We start from the raw sequence: 21,825 nt of genomic DNA on the forward strand, positions 1-21,825 counted from the left end.
TTTATTGTTACCCTGCCACCACTTCCTATAAAGTTCCTTGCTCCAGTCTTTCATTAGCTCTTTTGCAACATTTGAAATTGGCACTTGTTCCAGTATTAATATTTTCAGTTGTCCCTCCTTGGACTCTGTCTCTGCGTGTTCCTTGAACTTTTCCTTTTCCTTTCATTTTTTTTCCACCTGTGGTAAAACTAAAACTCCCTAATGGGTTTAAAAATATGTATATCTAAATGCTTGATAGGAGGTGGCAACAATTTTAAGATTTCCCTTTTCCTCATATCTTCCCCATCTTCTACATTCCCCTCCATCAGTCAATAACCTCGCTATTGCGATCATCTCCTGCGTCTTAACCTGGGCTAACCACATCTCTACACGCTTACTCAACTCTTCTGCTACCTAACATTATTGTTTCCACTATGATATGAATTGTCCTCTTTCTTATTTAGGGGGCTATTTCTCTAACTTTGCCCAGCATTTTCCCTGTATTGTCAGATTTTCTTTCTCCTAAATTCCTCCATATTTCACTATATTCAAACACAGTGAAATTCTCTGATATCAAAAGACAATCTTCCCTTCAATCCTACATTCTTTTTAGGTAACCACCCTTATTATGTTGCTCTTTACAATAAAATGAATTAGAAGTCTTATCTGTTTGTCTCCATTTCCTCACCTCAAACTTTTGTTTTAACTCACTCCAGATAAATTTTTCCCTAGCATAAACAAAGGACTTCAGTCAATTCTGTCCTCCTATTATTTTACAAGAAATTTTCATACTTATTCATTCACTTCTTTAAACTCTTTCTTCCCTGTGGGTGTGAGGGACAGTACATTTCTCTAGCTTCCTCCTACCATACTAGCTACTCTGCTTTTATTTGTCTTGCTGGATTATTTTTATCTCTTCCACCTCCATAAAATGAAGTGCTCCAAAATTTATATCTCAATTCTCTTCTTTTTAATCACATTATAGTCACCTGTTGGTGATTTTCATAAATCAATTGAAATAGTTTGTATTTTAGTAATATTTCCAAATTTATGTAAGTAGCTGAGATTTCTAGCCTTGAATTTCAGAATCATGAGTCTGACTGCTTCTTAACACCTTGGTTTAGATAACTAATACTTTTTAATTAAATTTATTTTTTACTTTGGCTTTTGGCCCACACCCAGTGGTTCAGGGACCACTCTCAGCTTGAGAGACTAGGTGGTGCTAAGAATCAAACACAGGACTTCTCTTATAAAACATGTGTTTGACCTATTGAGCTATTTCTCCAGGATATTATTTTTTAAATGTTAACGTTCCCAAATACCAACATGCATGAAACTGCTCCTTTGACACTTCTGTTTTCTCCATTTCTATATTTGATAGCAGTCATCATCCTAATTGCACAGATCAAATATCTCAATGGCTTACACACTTACGGTTCTCTGCTATTTTTGAACAAGGCATCGTTTATTTTCAGCATATCCTCTGAAATTGATATGTACCCAGAATCCAGTCTTTCCATCGAGTAATGGTAACCACATGTGTTAAGGCATGCCATCTTTCATCTGGATGCCTGTGACAGACATCTGTCCTCTTTTCCTACTCTTTCCTCCCTCATCTCAAGCAGCAATGTAATAGTTTAGAATGTAATCTAAATAATTTCATTTTCTGTTAATAATACTCTCTTGCCCCTGAGTCAATACATTGGGATAGAAGAAACCCAAACAGATGACAAGTATAGTCCTGTTCAGGTTCATAAATATTCCCTGAACACCAACTCCATTTCTCATTATTATGCTGTGGTGTCATAAAAATGTATGAATTGCTATCTTCATTGAAAGGGATATGAAAATAGTTATAATCAAAGGATCTAGACCATCTCTTTAATTTTATTTTTTTGTAAAAGTCATGTAGACCCAGGGGCTGGAGAAATAGTACTGTTGGTAGTAGGGTGCTTGCCTTGCACATGGCTAACCTGGGTTTAATTTCTCGCACTCACACATACTTTCTCCTGAGCCCTACCAGGAGTGATTACTGAACACAGAGCCCAGGGTAAGTCCTGAGAATGGCCAGGTGTAGCCTCAGAACAAAACAATACAAGAATCATGGAGACCTAGAAAATGTAAATAATGCCAAATATTCCTCCGTCGCTCTCGGATAGCCCAGTAAGCTACCGAGAGTTTCCCACCTGCACAGCAGAGCCTGGCAAGCTCCCTGTGGTGTATTCAATATGCCAAAAATAGTAACAAGTCTCACAATGGAGACGTTACTGGTCCTTGCTCGAGCAGATCAATGAACAATGGGATGACAGTGCTATAGTGCAATACTCAAAGGGCTTTCTATATCATGTCTTTATTATCTCCAACAGGGAACACAGCCCCACATACTTCTGTACACGGCTATATACATTTCTTACTTCTGCACCTTGAATTCCTCCAAATGTACCCCTGTTAGACTTTCTTTTTTGTGTTATAGTCTTCTCTAACAAGAAGAGTTTCACAAAGAATGTGCTTTAGTGACAGAGTTCATGGCTCAAGTGTGAGACCCTGGCTTAGACCCAGTGCACCAAAAAAAAAAAAAAAAAGAAAGAAAGAAAGAAAGAAAGAAAGAAAGAAAAGATTCATTTCACTAAATACTTAACGACATTTTCTCTACTATGATTCCTGCGACTTGCAGCCTAATATTACATGCCTAATATAAGGGTCTCTGTAAATGTGGATTCTCTCTTTTCCATACATATAAAACACACAGCAGAGCTTATCTCTGCCTGGTACATGGTACATATTTATCAAGAAGATATGCAATAAGTAAGAGAGCACAGAGATAAATAAGTCTTCCCAATAATTTTCATATATTTCTTACAGAAAAAGGATCTCTAAAGTTATTGAAAAATACCCTAATTGGTCCTCACCCGTTTTTATCCATAGTCTATAAGATTTACATAGATAAAAAGAGGGTTGAGCAGAAAAATCATTCTTTAAATTTTGTGAAAATATTAATCCAATAAAAACAGAAACCTAGGTATACGTCTCTGATAATGTGATTAATAATGGCAACAGCTTGTTTTTTCCTGTGTATTATTAGGTATTTCATGCTATTTTAAGTAATTTTAGGTAATACTCAAAATGTGTCCATTAGCAAGGTAATTTTATTTTTTCCATTTGAAAAATAAAGAGAAAAAGAGACTTTATGAAACTAATAAGTGACAATCACTGATTTTGAGCTTACAGATCTGTCTCCTGCTTAATCTGTGATGTTTTTAAAATCTACATTTAAAAGTTGTCCTTAGTTTGACCATAGCAGGAAGCAAAGTGAAAAACTTTTAATGTTAAAATAATAACATTTGGACATTAGACCTCAAATTTACTTGGGTTCTGAGTCATTTTAAAATTTACCCTTAATTTTAAATACTTTATCCACCACAGCCAAGGTATTTCTACTTTCTTCTGTACTTACTCTGACAAATGAATGGATTCTTTTTTATATCTAAAAAATCCAGATTTATTTGGTTGAGTAATAGTGTTTAGAAAACAAGCGCTGAAGGAAATTTATATTCATAGCAATTGATGAAACAGCTTATGACATTTTCTGTGATCAATGATAAACCTTATACATGGTTATCCATGTTAACAAAATTTAAAATCTGACACCATACTATTTTTCCAAAACTTTTCCAATTTTTCAATTCTGCCCTTTTATTTTAACCTACATGACATAGTGTGTTTCAAAATGTCTAACTAATGCCAATATAAAACAACTTACTAAAGTTCAAAATATGTTCATTTTTCTTTCTACTCCTAGTACATATTTTATTTTATTTATTTACATATTTGTATATTTACTTATTTATTTTGATTTTTTGAGTCACACCCGGTGATGCACAGGAGTTACCCCTGGTTCATGCACTCAGGAATCACTCCTGGCAGTGCTCAGGGGGCCATATGGGATGCTGGGAATCAAACCTGGGTCGGTCGCGTGCAAAGCAAACGCCCTACCTGCTGTGCTATTGCTCCAGCCCCCTAGTACATATTTTAAAAGTGTATATTTAAAGTTATTTAATCTAACAGCTTGAATCAATTTGCTATGTATTTGGTTACTAATTAATCAAATTTAGTTGTTTCTATTTTTTATTAAATGTATCAATTAAACAAAATATTTATCAATATTCTTCCTAATATTAGATCTATTTAACACAGAAAATAACATTTTCTATTCCCTTCTCAACCACCTTTCTCTTTTCTGTCGATGTGATGACCAGCAGTTGCACACGTGTCTAGCCATGAGACTGACATTTTACCTGTGGTACTCACTGGGACGAGATGCCATACGGGTAACAATTCAGTTGCAGTGGTGCTCATCACAGATTGCACTCATTTGCCATGAGAGCTGCACGGACTAAGTTGCTACACTCTGAGTTACAGTACTGACACGCTGCTTTCCCAGGACCACTTCAGTGCTCACATGTGTATTCGCCTGAGGTCGCATTTCCTGGCATGCTGATCTTTTCATGAAAGTGGTTGCTAGAGATCACACCCCTTTGTCATGGTACTTGTACTCACCTGTCCGTGGTTTGGCTGCTAGTTGCTTTAGGACATGGGATCACAGACAGCTGAGCTGAGATGCCAGGATTGTGTTCCACACAGGAGAGGGAACATCATTTGAACTCAACGATCACATGTTTGCAGGGAAAGTATTCAAAACCACTGAGCATATTTTTTTTAAGATGCTGTGGAAGGTTCGATTTTCCCAAGGCTCTGTTTAGAATTCTGGAATCAGTATTCATAAAGGAAAAAGTTTTACTAGTTTTCTCTCATGTGCCATCTTGATCAAGTTTAGTTGAGGTAAGGTAAAGGTAAAGGCCCTCCCGTTGTTCATGGATTTGCTCGAGCAGGCCCAGTAACGTCTCCATTGGAGACTTTGTTGTTATTGTGTTTGGCATATCAAATACTCCCGGTAGCTTGCCGGGCTCTCAGAGAGGGGCGGAGGAATCGAACTCGGGTCGGCCATGTTGGCTACGTGCAAGGCAAATGCCCTACCGCTGTGCTATCGTATATTTTTTAGATAAATAATTTTTCTTATTTTTATTCTTATTCTCTAGGATGATAGAAAAAGGAACAGTCTACTTAATGGCTTATCTCTTTTTATGTAGAATTTTAATTTTATTATTTTAAATTTTTAATACTAGTTTGTTGGTTTTATAATTTGGATGAATAAATATAGTCATATATTCTAAATATACATTTTAAGTAATATAGAAAGCACCTTTTGTTTGTATAGTAACACATTACTATAAAAATATAGTGCAGTATAATCACAATAATTCATGTACATTTACAACAAATTACCACCACCTCCCAGGTCCCCAGAGAACAACTGATCTTTCTATTCCTATAGGTTAACCTTGTCTACTTAAAATAGAATATAAATAATATCACACAGCATTTAGACCTCATGTCTTCTTTCTTTCATTGAACATAATTCTTTCGAGACTAATCAAAGTTGCTGCATGTGCTGGTAATCTATTTTTCTTGTTTTACATATTCCATTGTATGTATATGGCAATTTGTAATGTTTATCATAACTTATATATAACATTTACAAAGGGTTGTTCTTGAATATTGGGTTGCTTGGCTTCCTTTTAAAAGGTTGTAAGAAAACTAATTCATAAGCATATAAAGAATCACAGGCATGTAAAATATCCAATCAAAGTATAAACAATACTATAGTCATAAAATAATAATGAGTTGTATGTGCAAGCACACACATACATTGAAATAATAAAGACCATTTTCTTTTGATGTGTAACTTGTAATTTTGTTTTTTTAAATTGTGTTTTCTGAGAACCTTGTTTGAAACTCTGTCTATTATTGAAATTCTTTCAAGTTCTATAACTCAAAATTTTCCTCCATGTAAAAGTCAGTGCTGTGCTGGATTCCTGCCAAGAAGAAAGAATCCTCAATAATGCCTAGTGAGTTCAATGCAATCTATTAACAGCTTTTCTATGTCAAGATGTCAAATCAACAAAATTATTTATTGCCATATGAAAACTCAAGCTTAGAATAGTAGAATAGTTGGTTCCAGATAATACAGTTATTTCAGTATTGACATGAATTCTTTTCTGAGAAGTACATGTTCTTTTGTCTCCCATAATTTCATTTCCTGTAGATTTAATATCTTTCCTAAGCCATTTTCAGTTTCTTTTTTAAGCAAAACACATGTGTTGCCTTCCAATTAGATTGTGAATTTTTAAACGGCAAACATTTTAAAATTATATTTACTATTTAAAAAACATCCTGAGCACCTAAGCTTATTCTTTTTTCTGATTTTTTTTTGGTGGGGAGGGGATGTTTTGGGAGGTCTGGATGGACACTGTTGTGGTCAGGGTATCTTAGTGCCTGGGCCAAGTAGTGGAGGGATGCCCCAGCATCTGAGGACCTCTGGCTTCCCCTAGTGCCCTTGCTGGGGCTGGTCTGATCAGGGCCTTTGTCCTTGGGAGTCAGGTGAAGCATAAGGCTCGCATTCTGTTGCTGCATCTAAACTCATAGTCATACCAGGAAATGAGCTTGACAAAGAGGTTGGAGCCATGCCAGCCCCAGGACCAAAGGCAGAAGAGTGGGGAGTCACTGTTCATGCTGAAGAGATTCCTTAGTTCTCACTGAGCTCAGGGTACCTTTGAGGGGTGCTTGGAGTCCGTCTTCACCACCCTGCTAATGCCCTCAGCAGTTTTCTCCACGTGACAGTTCAGGTCTCTGATTGGGAGTAGGGGCATGGAAAGTCATCAAAAAGTCCCCACTCAACACTGGATGACCCTGGCACCATCAGTGGTAGCAGGTGAAATGTCTGGGCTTCCCCTAGGCCATTTCAGCAGTGACACATTCCACTATTCTTGAGTTGTTATGCATAATCTTGGCTGAGGTCTAAGCAGCTGTGGAGGCATCACTGACAATCTGAAGCGGTTGTCATGCTTATGATTCATGCCTGTGACACACACTGAGTAGGATAGGAAAGCAATGGTGAAGGGACAGAGATGATGAGCCTAATTTTCCCTAACATAGTAAAGAAACCAGTGAACTATGTAATATATTAGACTCCAACTTCAGTCCATTTGATGTTGGCAGGAGCTTTCCTGGAAGGTGGAGATGGGCTTTCCATTGATGACAAGTTTCCTACGCCCCAGCCTTGACTGGCTGTTGGACTTGCCCTGGAAGCAATCACACTGTAAGAGGTAGAACATGTTGGAGAGGTCAATGAAAGCTTCACTGATGGCTATTATTCTCACTCTGCCAGGGAAAGGCAGCTCTGGTAACCAACCACCAATACCTTTACCCCCACCCTTACCATCATGTCTCAGGGATGCATCTGAGCATGTGAGTGGAGGCTGCTGAGGAGTGCAGGGCAGCAGAGAGCTCTGCTTCCTTAATCCTAACAGGAACATTAGCACTGCAGCACTGTCCTCCCATTGTTCATAGATTTGCTTGAGCGGGCACCAGTAACGTCTCCATTGTGAGACTTGTTGTTACTGATTTTGGCATATTGAATGCACCACAGGGAGCTTGCCAGGCTCTGCCGTGCAGGAAGGATACTCTCAGTAGCTTGCCAGGCTCTCCGAGAGGGACAGAGGAATCAAAACTGGGTCAGCCGGGTGCAAGGCAAACACCCTACCCACTGTGCTATGGCTCCAACCCAATGTGCTATCAGTAACATTAACAATGTTCACTTCATTTTTACTCTGGTTTTTCAGAGTAAATTTGGAAATCATTTGTTTATCTCTATATACTCTTAACACATGAAACACCAACTCTGCCAATACTCTGTCTCTAAAATCTATTCTCTTAACCTCAGTATTGTTCCTCGATTTTAAGCTTGTCTTTTCTGCATAAAATATTTATTAATCTGTTTTTTCAGATTTTAGTAAGTAGAATTGCAAAGCCACCTGCATTACAATAGGAAATAATTCCTAGAAGGACGTTTTAATAATTTATTTACTATATGCTGGCCACAACCACAAAAAATACTGTCGTTGTTAAAATGGTTTACTTTTATAAGTAAGTAAATAAATTTAAGAAAATAAAGAAATAAATAAATTATCGTGAACCAATTTGTTTAGGAGAGTATAAATAAGAATAAATATTTGATTTGAACCTTAAAGGAAAGGTGCAAAGTTATTCATTTCTGTGTGTTCCTTTGCAGTTTTTGTTGGAGCCATGTTGAGAACTAATTTGGACTGTGTCCTTTAGATCATGGAGAGGTGAGGGTGGTCATTATTTTTATTTTTAGAAGGTAGTATTAGTGACAATTTAAGAACTATTAGAACTAGAACATTTTGATCATTCCTCTTTTCTTTCATATAACTATAGTTATTATTTGAGATTAAAGCAACAGGACTTGTCATTTTAAAAATTTCAGCTTTTTATTTATCTTGTAGCAGCAAGGTACCATAAATGCAGAGATACATTTACTCAACAGGTTACTTCAGTAAGTATTATCAAATGGGCTCCTAACACCATAAGTAAGCATAACCTTTATGTGTAGGATGAATGCATAAACTATGCACAAAGTCTCAGGAGAATGTAGAAAGAAAACAAAAAGCTCCCAATCTATTTGAGGTTCAATGCTATTTCATTTTGATTTCTAGATTAAGTTCCACAAAGGGTTACTAACAGAGAAAGAATTTGAAGGAGATGTTGCCAGAAGGAAGAGAGTGTCTGGCTGATCGTATAATCTCAATAAGTAAAGCTTCAGTGGAGCGAGAATGAGAATGCAGCTGAAATTAGTACTATGGACAGGTGCTTGATTTCAGCCACTCTAGATTGGAACAAAAGACCAAAGACAAGATTTTGAATTCAAGCATAATGTATTAGAAAGAAAAGAACGAAAGAAAGAACAAAAGAAAGAAGAAGAAAGAAAGAAAGAAAGAAAGAAAGAAAGAAAGAAAGAAAGAAGAGAGGGAGGGAGGGAGGGAAGGAAGGAAGGAAGAAAAAAGAGAGAAAGGAAGGAAGGAAGGAAGGAAGGAAGGAAGGAAGGAAGGAAGGAAGGAAGCAGGGAGGGATAAAGGAAAGAAGGGAAGGAGAGGGAGGGAAGGAAGGGAAGATGGAAGGAAGGAAGGAAGGAAGGAAGGAAGGAAGGAAGGAAGGAAGGAAGGAAGGAAGGAAGGAAGACTGACAAGCTTCCATGTCCTGTCTGGGAGAAGGAAATAGGAGTGATTATCATATTCAACTTGCTTCAGTTTTTTTTTTTGAGGTGACAGTAGTTTACAGCATTCACAAGGTTTTATGTCATACCATCATCCATCCAACACTTCCATTCATCATCTTTAATTAACTTCTCCTTTTGTTCATTCCATTTCTAATAGCTCTACTTTGAGAACCACCATTCAAAACTATTTGTTTATTTTTTGTTTTTCGATATTTTCCAGGAGTGATGCCTGAGCATAGAACAGGATTGAGCCTTGAGCATCGGCCGGGTGTGTCTCTCTCCAATATATGTATTTATTATAATTGGGGCTTCACATTAACTCTGTTCCATTCCTGCTCATATTGTTTCTTCATATAAGTCTCAACATTTTCATGGATACTGTGAGGCTTGCTGGACCAAATGGCACCAGCTATAGCAACATTCCCAGAATCAGGGATCACCCTCCCCCCAGAGAGAAAGACATAGCTGATGGCCCGCCTGGTGACGGGAAGCCCCCAGATTGCGTTCTATGCCCCTACAGGTGACAGGCAAGTCCACGCACACAGATCCCATTGGTCTTGGTTCCCTTCTCCCCTTTTCCCTCCCAAGAGACTTAAAAGCCCTCTTTGTCTCTCCCAGGACATGACTCTACCCCAGCCCGCCTAGGAGCGCACCCCCAATAAACGTCTATTTTCTTCACTTTTAATTGTCTTTGTCTCTCTTTGTTGGCTGAGGTCTATGATCTATCAGATACTTGCATTCTTTTGCTCTAACTATACCTATATTCTAGTCTGGTGAAGTAGTTCATACAAATTGTATGCTCCTTAACATTTTTACACTTCATTTTTACGATTCTCCACTTCAGAAAGTCCCTATCACTGGAGAAATACTACAGTGGATAAGATAATAGTCTTGCCCACTGAGGACCCAAATTTGATACCCAGCACTCCATATGGTCCCCTTAACACCTCCATGCACGATTCTTTAATGCAGAGTCAGGAGTAAGCCCTGAGGGCCACTGAGCGAGACATAAAAACAAAAAAGGAAAGACAAAGTGAACTTAGCCTAGTCTGTTTAAAATTACTTCCCTCCCATTAACTGTTTTCTGTCCCTTATCCGTACATTTACAAATTTATGCATTAATATCAGTGACATCCTGCACAATATTCCATTGGATTATTATTTTAAGTTTCCTTACAAGTATTAGCCAAAGGACTCAGAGTGCTTTAAATCTTAACTGAGATTCTTTCATTCTTAGATGTCTAGTGTTTGGCACATGGACAATTATTACTCAGCTAGGGTTTGTAAATCAAATTAATAATTGAATAAACCACAGGGCGGCACTAACTTATCCCAAAATATTCAGACAAATTTATTGTAGAATGAAACAGAAAATAATGCGCTCCAAGTTTCTGTTCCAGTTCCTGAAGAAGAAAAATGTAGAAAAAGTTTTTGTGAAATTGTTTCTCCTATTGAGAGTCTCATGATGTTGGGCTTCCCTAGTACAGCTGCAGTCTCCATGGCTGACAGTTCAGTATCCCTGAGGGCTAAGTCTGTTACTAGAAAGGGGCTCTTATTTCTGCCTTATTAAGACGGAGAATCAGATTCTGTGGACTAAATTAAACACACCCCTTAAGAGAATAGGGTGTTAACACCCAATAGGAGAGAGAGAGAACAAAAGGGAATGCCCTGCCACAGAGGCAGGGTGGGATGGGGGGAATGGGGGGTGGGAGGGATACTGGAATCCATGGTGGTGGGAAATGTGCACTGGTGGAGGGAGGGGTATTTGATCATTGTATAATTGAAACCCAAGCATAAAAATTTGTAAGTCTACAACTGTACCTCAAGGTGTCTCACTAATAAAAATTTAAAAAATAAACAAAAATATCGATATTAAAAAAGAGAGAGAAAAAGGGTAAACATGTAATAATCCCTTCCCATAACCTGAATGGTACGTTCAGTTTCTAAAATTTTAAAGCCCTCTACTTCACACCCAAGTTTAATACCTTTGCTTTTCAAGAAAACAAAAAAGCAAGTACTTTCTAAAAAGTCATAGGTCATGGGTTTTCTGGCAGAATGCAAAAGAAGGCTTGTTCCTTATAACAAATTCTCTCAAAGACAGTTCTCTCTGCATGAGAGAAAGTTTGGCTCCCTCCTTGGTAAATTGAGCAGCCAGTTCTTATGCACATTCTTGCTTCACACACACTTCCAATGTTAATTGCTTCCCTGGGAAATGTTGAGAAGCTCAGTTGGTGAAAGCCTAGAAGGTGTTTCCTAAGGCAATTCTCCAGGGCTCTCTTTGTCCTTCTCTCCCCCCTCACTGCCAGGTTTCTTCAGAGTGGCCATGTTAGTTAGGTCAGAGACAGTATCATATGCCGCCTTCCCTCCTGAATAGTACAACAAAAGGTGATCTCCAGGCACAGTGCCAGGAAGAGCCAGGAGTGCATGAGGGACTCCGGCAGTTCTGAATCAGCTCTGCTGTGATTCCCACAGATAGAAACTCTCAGTTTGCAAAGCTGACAGGACGTTGACGGCTGCCATACATATATAGCAGGAGAGAATCACTCTTGTGAGCAACTTTGCCTGGCATGAAACTCATTGAATAATACCTGGATAAACTCATCAAAATAGCACAATCAGGTAGAAAACTTGTGGATTACAGTGTACCTGGTTTAAGTCTCAGTTTTTACTAGAAAATAATTATGATCACAATGGTTTCAGAGAATATGAGCAAAATGTCTCTACAAAGGGCAATATGAGAAAATACAACTAGATAAACTAGTTGTCTGTCCTCCCGTTGTTCATCTATTTTGCTTGAGTGGGCCCAGTAACGTCTCCGTCGTGAGACTTATTGTTGCTGTGTTTGGCATATCTAATATATCACCGGAAGCTTGCCAGGTGAAATACTCTCGGTAGCTTGTCAGGCTCTCCGAGAGGGGCGGAGGAATCGAACCTGGCTTGGCCAGGCTGGCTGCGTGCAAGGTAAATGCCTTACCGCTTTGCTATCGCTCCAGCCCCCATTACATATATTTAATAAATTTAATTTTTTATTTTGTTTTGCCCAAACTATAAGTGCTCAGGGCTTACTCCTGGATTTATGCTCATGCATAACTCCTGGCAGGACTCAGAGGAAATACGTGGCACAGAGAATCAAACCCAGGTCAGCTGTGTGCAAGGTCAGTGACCTACTTACTGTGGATTCAATTATTTTTATTTTATATTTTTTGTTTTTGTTTTTTGAGTTCTTTTAATTACACTAAACAAATTTACAGAAGGGATCACATCTCCGCCCCCCCCCCCCCCATCCTTGGGCTAATTGTTTATTCTATTTTTTTTTTAATTTTTTTAGTGAAACACCATGAGGTACAGTTGTAGACTTACAAATTTTTGTGCTTGGGTTTCAGTTATACGATGATCAAACACCCATCCCTCCACCAGTGCCCATTTCCCACCACCACGGATCCCAGTATCCCTCCCCCTCCCCCGCTCTCCCCATCTTACCCTACCTCTGTGGCAGGGCATTCCCTTTTGTTCTCTCTCTCTTTTTGGGTGCTGTGGTTTGCAAAAGAGGAATTGAGTGGCAAATCATGTTCAGTCTATAGTCTGCTCTCAGCATGCATCTCCCAGCCTGGGAGGATCTTTCCAACACCCTTTATTTGGTGCTTCCTTCTCTATCTGAGCTGCCTCTTCCCCTAGCGTGTGCAACTGGCCTCCAAGCCATGGAGTAGAGCTCGTGGTACCTATATAGGCTATTCTTGGGTGTTAGTCTCCTATTTTGCTACTTTATATCCCCCAGATGAATGCAGTCTTTCTATGTCTGTCCCTCTCTTACTGATTCATTTCACTTAGCATGATACTTCCCATACAGTACCACTTTATATAAATTTGATGAATTCATCTTTTCTAACAGCTACATAGTACTCCACTGTGTAAATGTACCAAAGTTTCTTTAACCAGTCATCTGTTCTCGAGCACTCAGGTTTTTTTCCAGATTTTAGCTATTGTAAACAGTGCTGCACTGAACTCACAAGTGCAGATGTCACTTCAACTATACTCTTTGCCTCTCTGGGCTATATTCCCAGGAGTGGTATTGCTGGGTCAAATGGGAGGTCAATTTCTAATTTTTTGAGAATCGTCCATACTGTTTTCCAAAAGGGCTGAACCATCTGGCATTCCCACCAGCAATGAAGGAGGGTCCCTATCTCACCACACCCGCACCAGGAGGTGTATGTTAATGCAGGAAGAACAGTGGAATTGAAGAGATGTGCCCAGAGCCGGGGCTTCTTCATCCTCTTAGCTATTTCTTCAACACTCTTGAAGGAGCTCCAAGCCGTTCTCTTCCTCCTGTGAAACTGTGAAACTCAGGTGCAGGTAATTCATTCATTTTGGAGGTGCTGAACCAGTCAATTGTATTCTTCGTGAAAAGTAAAATTTTACTTCATCAGAAGTAAAATAAGCTAGTTACTTGGGGCAGAGCAGCGAAGGGGACACCTGTCTGTGCTCGGGGCTTACTCCTGACTTTTATTTATTTATTTATTTATTTATTTATATAAATTTATTTATTGAATCACTGTGAGAGCAGTTACAAATCTTTTGGGTTTAAGCTCACTCATTCATACAATGATGAAACACCCATCCCTTCACCAGTACACATTTCCCTCTAGCAAAAACCCCAGTATACCCCCCATCCCACCACCTCCCCTACCTGTGTGAGAGTGATGGTGATGTGTTTCCACATTACTCTCTCTCTCTACTTTGATTACATTCAATATTTTGACACTAGAGCCACCATTATTATTTGAAATTTTACCCCAACACTCACATATGCTGAAAAGGCAACATTGGATCATTTGTTTTCTATTGCTAATAATGAATAGTATATAATGTCGTGAGGCTGCAATAGCGGCCGCGTGATTTTGACATTCTGAAATATTAATAATTAAATCTGGAGAGATTTCTGCCCAAAGCTGCTGGGTTCAGAGATTTGTTTCTGAGTCTCTGGGATCATGGTTTAAGCCACTTGTTGAGTAGCCAGTGGGCTTGTTCATGGGCAGTGACTCCAGGTCTCGTAGGGGTGGGGAGGAAAGAAACAGCCCTGCCTCCACGAGGCCCCGCATGTCTCCAAACTGCGGGTCCCCACCTGGCTGTTCATTGGCCTCTGGAAGATGGAGGACCCGGAGGATGGGGAACAAGCCAAGGCACAAAACCCATTCCCACCTGAGGTGGCCCAGGGCTGGTCACCTACTGCCGAGTCCAGACACGTTTCTGCCAAAAGCTGCTGGGTTTGGAGATTCATTTCTGAATCTCTGGTATCATGGTTTAAGCCACTTGTTGAGTAGCCAGAGGGCTCATTTGTGGACGGCGACTCAGGGTTTCCTTATTCCTGACTTTGAACTCCTGGCCGTCTACAGGGACCAGGGACTGAACCTGAGTTGTCCCGTGCAAGAAAGAACTGAGTTGCAGTTCTACTGCTTGGCCCCTGAATTAGCTAGTGGATCAGCTGGCTTGCTGTCACGGAGAGCAGGAGAGCAATTGACTTGCAGTTATGGGGGACTATCAGAGTGAGGGCCTGTGATTTTGGAAGCTGAACAGTTTGCTTATGTGCTGTGCTTGTTAATGGGTTACACCTGACTCTTAGAACAATGGACAGACGTTTCCTTTCTGCTGACAGGCCATAGGAGAAATTATGGAGTCATTTGTGTCAGCAGTCCCCAGCAAATTTTCCCAGGTTTAATATCTGGGAAATTAAATTCATTGAACCCATACACATGGTGAAGTTTTTGGTGCCAAAAAGACACCTGAAGAAATAAAGGTTTAAAACTTTCTTTTATTCTTTGCTTTTTGGATCACCTCCCACAATGCTCAGGAATCTTGCATCCAGAATTACTCCTGGCGGTGCTTGGAGGACCACAGGGGATGCTGGGATCAAACCAGGTTGTCTGCGTGAAAGGCAAATACTCTCCCTGCTCTCTACTATAATTCTGGCCCCTACCTTTTTTTCAAGTACAGCTTTGAATTTTATTTAATGCTTATATTGGATTCTATAATTACTACTACAACCCAAATAAACAAATAAGTAAGTTTGGGTTTCAAACCTAGATCTTCTTTGCTCTATTCTTTTTTGGGCATCCTGTTCACTTCCTTAGGTATGTATTTTAATTCTACCAAATATTATCTCTCTTTATTAATGCTAAAAGAATGACATTGGTTTGTCCTTCACAATTTCCTTTCTCCAAACTTGAGAATTAACTACAATTACTATATTAACAACTGTGCTCTGAGTATGTCTCTCAAAACCTAGATATTAAAAATACATGTGAAAAATATCTACTAATCTAAAAGAAACAGTCTGTCTCCAAAGTCAACATGAAATGCTTGCAGTGAAGTCTTTTTTTACATCTGCTAATAACTTTTTCAAAAGAAAAGTATTGATTTTAAATACCTCCCTTCAATTACTACCCAGTTAAGAAACTATTAGACACAAGAAACACCAGAAAACTATATCCAATGAGGAGACTTTAAAAAGCATTAGGAACTTCACTAACATCAATAAAGTAAGAACTAAATGAGATCAAGAGGTTGTGGTCACGAGGCTCAAGAATTTAAATGAGTTTTCTCAAAAGCGTTAATTACATAAATATTTGCCAAGACAGATAGCCACTTTAATTCTCAGCCCAAAAGTTCACTGGAGAAAATACTTTAGAACTTTTTCCTAAAGCAAAGCTATTGACCAGGAAAACAGAAATATCTTAATGAAAAAAATTGTAATGCATTCTTAATTATATTATTGCCAATCTGGCAAGAAAAGTTTCTGTGTGTGAAAAGTTTCTGTGTATGAAGTGCATCTACTTTGAATCAAAATTCATAACACATTCCTATGTAAGTGTACTTTGCCTTGATCATTTTTATAAACTGTGAATACTGAAGTATTCTGCTGTTTCATATGACAGTTCCAAGGATCAGTGCATCTAAAATGACATATACTTACCGGCGATGGCTCTAAGAGCTTGGACATTCTAAACTAAACACTTTTCTTGCATGATGAATAGCAGTAACTTTCAATGAAAAAGTTTTTCATCTTCTTTGTGGTCTGTGAAGATCACTTTGAGCTGATTGCATCGCTGGGTAGTTTTCTGTACTCCACTGGTCTTAAGCTTTATATTAATATATAAATAGAAAGGTCAATGCTTTGGCTTTCTGCTTTTAAACACCACCATAAAATAAGAATGCTTGCTCGAATATCAGTATGAGTTTTATTTGAAAATAAATCAAAAGGGGGTGGTTTGCAGAAGTAGTACAGGAGTTAAGGCATTTGTCTTGCAGTGGCTGACACCAGTTTCAACCCCCAGCCCTGAGCATGCCTCCCTAAGTCAGAACCTTCAGGAGTAATTACTGAGCACAGAGTCAGTAGTATGCCCTGGACACCACCAGGTGTGACCCAACAGCTCCTCCCAAAATTAAAAGGGAAATAAATATGAAGCAGGAATGCCTCAAAAACGGTTTGATGCTAAGACACTGCACATATCTTAATAAAGCTGAAACAGATAGTTCAGCTTTATTAGGATTTACTTACAGCTTTTGAATAGAACTTAATGTCTACTCTTTACCTGCTTCAAATCTACCTGGGGAAACATAATCCTACATAGACATCCCAGTCCCAATGTAGCAAAATTCAGTAACAGAAATAGACATGAATCAACCATGTAAATAAGTTCACTAAATTGGTCTCTGTAGTTTGCACAGAGGAAGTGATTTCAAACACAAAAACAATATGCATGTACATACAGAAATTTTCAAGTCAGAGGAAGGGGGGAGAGCTTTCCAAACAAAGTAAAAACTTGCATAGAACCAGGCATTTGCAGGGAATTATCAGAAGATCATCTGAAGTTTATCATGCAAACAGGCAAGTTGTTGGGATTTTCTTTTCTCCCAGAATCTTAAATATTGCATCTTAAATTTCCAAACGTTATAATAAAAAGAATGATATGTAGTAATGATCTATGCTAGCCACTCGTTCTTGGGAAACGCACACTTGAGCATTAGTTTCTTTGTCTATAAAATCACTAATGGTCATTGTTATTTGCCATGAGTATTTTGAGAATACACTGATGTGCAAGTATCCCTTCAGCAATAAAGCAATACAGAAACTTATTGTTGTGGGCACTACTTTAAATATGACCATTTATAAATTATCCACATTAGATCAACCTTGAAAGTTTCTGTGGGGCTGCCACCATTAAAATATTCTAGGAGTTTAAAAAGTTAAAAGATTTGATAGTGGCAAGGGAGGGCTGTCACATTGTCTGGGAGAGGAGGGGTCTGCACAGGGACTGCAGAGGGGTCTCTGTGCTGAGAGCCAGCCGGAACAGAAGCCTAGGTTCTGCAGTGCTCAGAAGGCTGGGCAAGCAAAGATTCTGAGTTTCTCTAGCTGAAATGGATTACCCGAGCTCCTCCAGGACTCCTGAGCAGAATAAACTCGCTACCCGCTGTCATCTCTCCATGGTCTCTGTACACACATCTCAGCATTTCTCTCATATGCTCTGCCAGACCCTGGGCACACAAATGAAATGAAACCCATCTTCCTCCCAGGGACGATTGAATCTCTAGCAGAGCAAACCTCACAGAGCTGAAGTGGCCGAGGAGATGTGAGGGAGGGTGTTAGTGATGTGGATCTGGTACAGTCTTTTTATATGAACATTCTTCAAAATTCTTTGAGTTTTGAGTTTCCATGTGATCTATTAATTCCACTTCTAGGAATATATCCAAAGGGCAAAAAAGCACAAATCAGAAAAGTCATTTACTCGTCTATATTTATTGCAGTACTATATACAACAGCCAAAACATGGAAACAACACAAATGGCCATAAATAGATTTTAGATAAACTATGGTGTACATACACAATGGAATGCATTGTAGACTTATGAAAAGATAGTCTTTTCATAAACAAATAAGAAATCATTCTATATCTGTCCCTCTTTTTCTGACTCATAGTATGAAACTAATACCAAATACAGTAGAAACAAGGGTCAGGAGAACTGGTCCATAGTTGGAAGCTTGCCACAAGTCCTGGGGGTTGAGATTGGGGAGTGAGCAGTTAGGATAGAGAAAGGACAACGATGACAATAATAGTTGAAAATGATCACTCTGGATAAGAACTGAAGGTAGAAAGTAGGTAAATGGAGATACATGATAACCTTTCAGTGCCTGTATTGCAAACCATAATGCCCAAAGGGGGAGAGAGAGGAAGAGAGAGAGAGAGAGAGAGAGAGAGAGAGAGAGAGAGAGAGAGAGAGAAGTTCCACCATAGAGGTAGGTTGAGCTGGTGGTGGGGTGGCGGAGGGGAAAAGGGACATTAGTGGTGAAAAACATACACTGGTGAGGGGTGTTGAAACATTGTATGACAGAAGCCCAATAAAGATCAACTCTGTAACTGCGTATCTCACATTGATTCAATAAAAATGAATAAACAAATAAGAAAGAAAAAGTCAAGCAATTTGCTGTAATGTGGATGGATCTAGAGAGTATTGTAGCACTGTCCTCCCATTGTTCATCGATTTGCTCGAGTGAGCACCAGTAACGTCTCCATTGTGAGACTTGTTATTACTATTTTTAGCATATTGAATAATATGCCACGGGGAGATTTCCAGGCTCAGCCATACGGGTGGGATACTCTCAATAGCTTGCCAGGCTCTCTGAGAGGGACAGAGGAATTGAACCAGAGTCGCCATATGCAAGGCAAATGCCCTACCTGCTATGCTATCACTCCAGCCCTAAAGAGTCTTATGTTGAATGAAATCAGTCAGAGGGAGAGCTACAGGCTAAGAATCATCTCTCACTTTCAGGATTTAGAGAAACTTCTCAGGAGAAATCAAATACCCAATGGAAATAGAAATGAAGGGCAGGAGAACTGGTCTTCAATAGGGAAATTGGCACTGGACATGGCGAGGGAATAAGTTAGGGAACAAAACACTAGCAGGGTAAAAGTGCTGGTTACAGAAGCAGACTGGGAAAACTACGAACCTGGTGGAGGTAGTGTGCACTGGTGAAGGGATTGGTGTTGGAACAATGTACATGTGACACTCAATCATAAATACCTTTGCAACTTTTCATTTCACAGTTATTCAATAAAAAAAGGAAAATAGATTTGAATGGAATAAAAACTAAAAAGGTAAGACAGTACTTAATTTTTTTTTATTTTTAAAAGCATGTTAATTAGAATGAACAGACAAAGTACTTTGCAAAAAGGGGAAATCTGATCAAAGGGTTGTAATAAAAAGGACACCATTTCTTGGGGAGGAATGAAGGAAAGAGGAAGATAAAGCAATATGCTTTCCATGACAATTCTGATATTAGACTCAGAAAAGGAACACCAGAAATATGGAAAAAGAAATCACTGCAATGAGATCATAGATAGGAGGTTGAGAAAGAAAATAAGAAGCACAAAGCTCTTGTTTCTTTTTCTTTTGTCTTTGAGGAACCCTGTTCTACATTTTAGGTGCCACCTCAGTAATTTAGAAGAGAATTTTTTATATTTATGGGGTAATTATACTTATAAGATGCAAAGTTACTGTATCATCAACATTAAAATGCAAAGTTACTGTATCATCAACATTAAAATGCTGAGGACCACTATTCTTATGTCACTGGAGTCTCTTCACTTGATGAGATCAGTTCTGTGGTTAAAGTCCAAGACTTTGGCATTATTTGATACTGTTTATTCCCTTTATTTATATGTTCACATACCACTTATGAGGGAGCATCTGGCATTTTATCTCCTTCTGACTTAACTTACATAACACGATACCTCCAGCTCCATCCAAGCTGCAGAGAACTGCACATTTTTATCTTCTTTTCCTGTTGCATAGTATTCTCTTGTCTACCACAATTTCTTTTTTTAGTGAATTATCGTGAGATATAGTTACAAAGCTTTCATGTTTGAGTATCAGTCATACAATGATCAAACACCCTTCCATCCACCAGTGCACATTTTCCACCACCAATGTCCCCAGTATCTCCCCCCATACCAGCCCTCCCCCTGCCTCTATGGCAGACAATTCTTCCATACTCTCTCTCTACTTTTAGGAATTATAGTTAGTAATATAGATATTGAGAGGCTATCATGGTTGGTCCTTTATCTACTTTCAGCACACGTCTCCCAACCCAAACAATTCCTTCTACCATCATTGACTTAGTGATCTTTTCTCTAATTCCAGCTGCCTTCTCCCCCAGCTCATGAGGCAGGCTTCAAATTACGAAGCAATATTCCTGGCCCTTGTATCTACTGTCCTTAGGTTTCAGTCTTATGTTATTTTATATTCCATGAATGACTGTAGTAATTCTATGTGTGACCCTCTCTTCTGACTCATTTAACTTAGCATGATACTCTCCATGACTATCCACTTAAAAGCAAATTTCATGACTTCATCTTTCCTAACAGCTGCATAGAATTCCATTGTGTAGATGTGCCAAAATTTCTTTAAACAGTCATTTATTTTCAGGAACTTGGGTCGTTTCCAGATTCTAGCTATTGTGAACAGTGCTGCAATGAACATGCAGATGCAGATGCAGATGTCATTTCTATTGTGCTTTTTGCATCCTCGGAATATATTCCCAGGAGTAGTATTGCAGGGTCATATGGAGGCTCAATTTCTAGTTTCTGGAAGAAAACTAGAATTTTGGAAGAATGTCCAAAAACAATATGGAGGAATGTCCATATTGTTTTCCAAAAAGGCTGGGCCAGTCGGCATTCCCACTAACAAAGAAAAAGAGTTCCTTTTTCCTTACATCCGTGCCAGTACTGGTTGTTCTTGTTCTTTTTGATGTATGTCAGTCTCTGTGGTGTGAGATAATACCTCATTATTGTTTTGATTTGCATCTCCCTGATTATTAGCGATGTAGAGAATTCTTCATGAGTCTTTTGGTCATTTGTATTTCTTTTTTGAGGAAGTGTCTGTTCATTTCTTCTCCTCATTTGTTGATGGGGTTGGCGGTTTTATATTGTATAATTCCACTACTATCTTGTATATCCTGGAGATTAACCCCTTATCACATGGGTATTGGGTAAAAATTTTTTCCCATTCTGTGAGCTCTCTCTGTAGTTTGCTCACTGTTTCCTTTTAGGTGCAGAAGCTTCTTAGTTTAATGCAGTCCCATTCGTTTATACTTGATTTCCACTTGCTTGGTCAGTGGTGTTTCATCCTTAAAGATGCTTTTATCTTCAGTGTCATGGAGGACTCTGCCTACACTTTCCTCCATGTGCCTTATGTATTCAGGTCTGATATTGAGGTCTTTAATTCACTTTGATCTGACTTTTGTGCCTCGTGTTAGGCAGAGGTCAGAGTTCACTTTTATTGCAGGTAACTTGTCAAGTTTTCCCAGCACCACTTGTTGAAGAGGTTTTCCTTGTTCCACTTCACACTTATTGCTCCTTTATCAAAGATTAAGTAATAATATATTTGAAGAGTCTGTGATAAAATATTCAAGTCTGTTCCTTGATTTGATGGTCTAGCACAATATCATGATGTTTTAATTACTATTGCTTTGTAGTGGAGTTTGAAGTTGGGGAAGGTGATGTCACTAATCTTTTTTTTCTCAAGGATTGTTTTAACTATTTGTGCAGGTTTTTTGATCCATATGAATTTCAGGAGTGTTTTCCTTATTTCTTTGAAGAATG

Source organism: Sorex fumeus, unplaced genomic scaffold (assembly GCF_029834395.1).
Source record: "Sorex fumeus unplaced genomic scaffold, SorFum_2.1 ptg000026l, whole genome shotgun sequence".
Classification (NCBI taxonomy): domain Eukaryota; kingdom Metazoa; phylum Chordata; class Mammalia; order Eulipotyphla; family Soricidae; genus Sorex; species Sorex fumeus.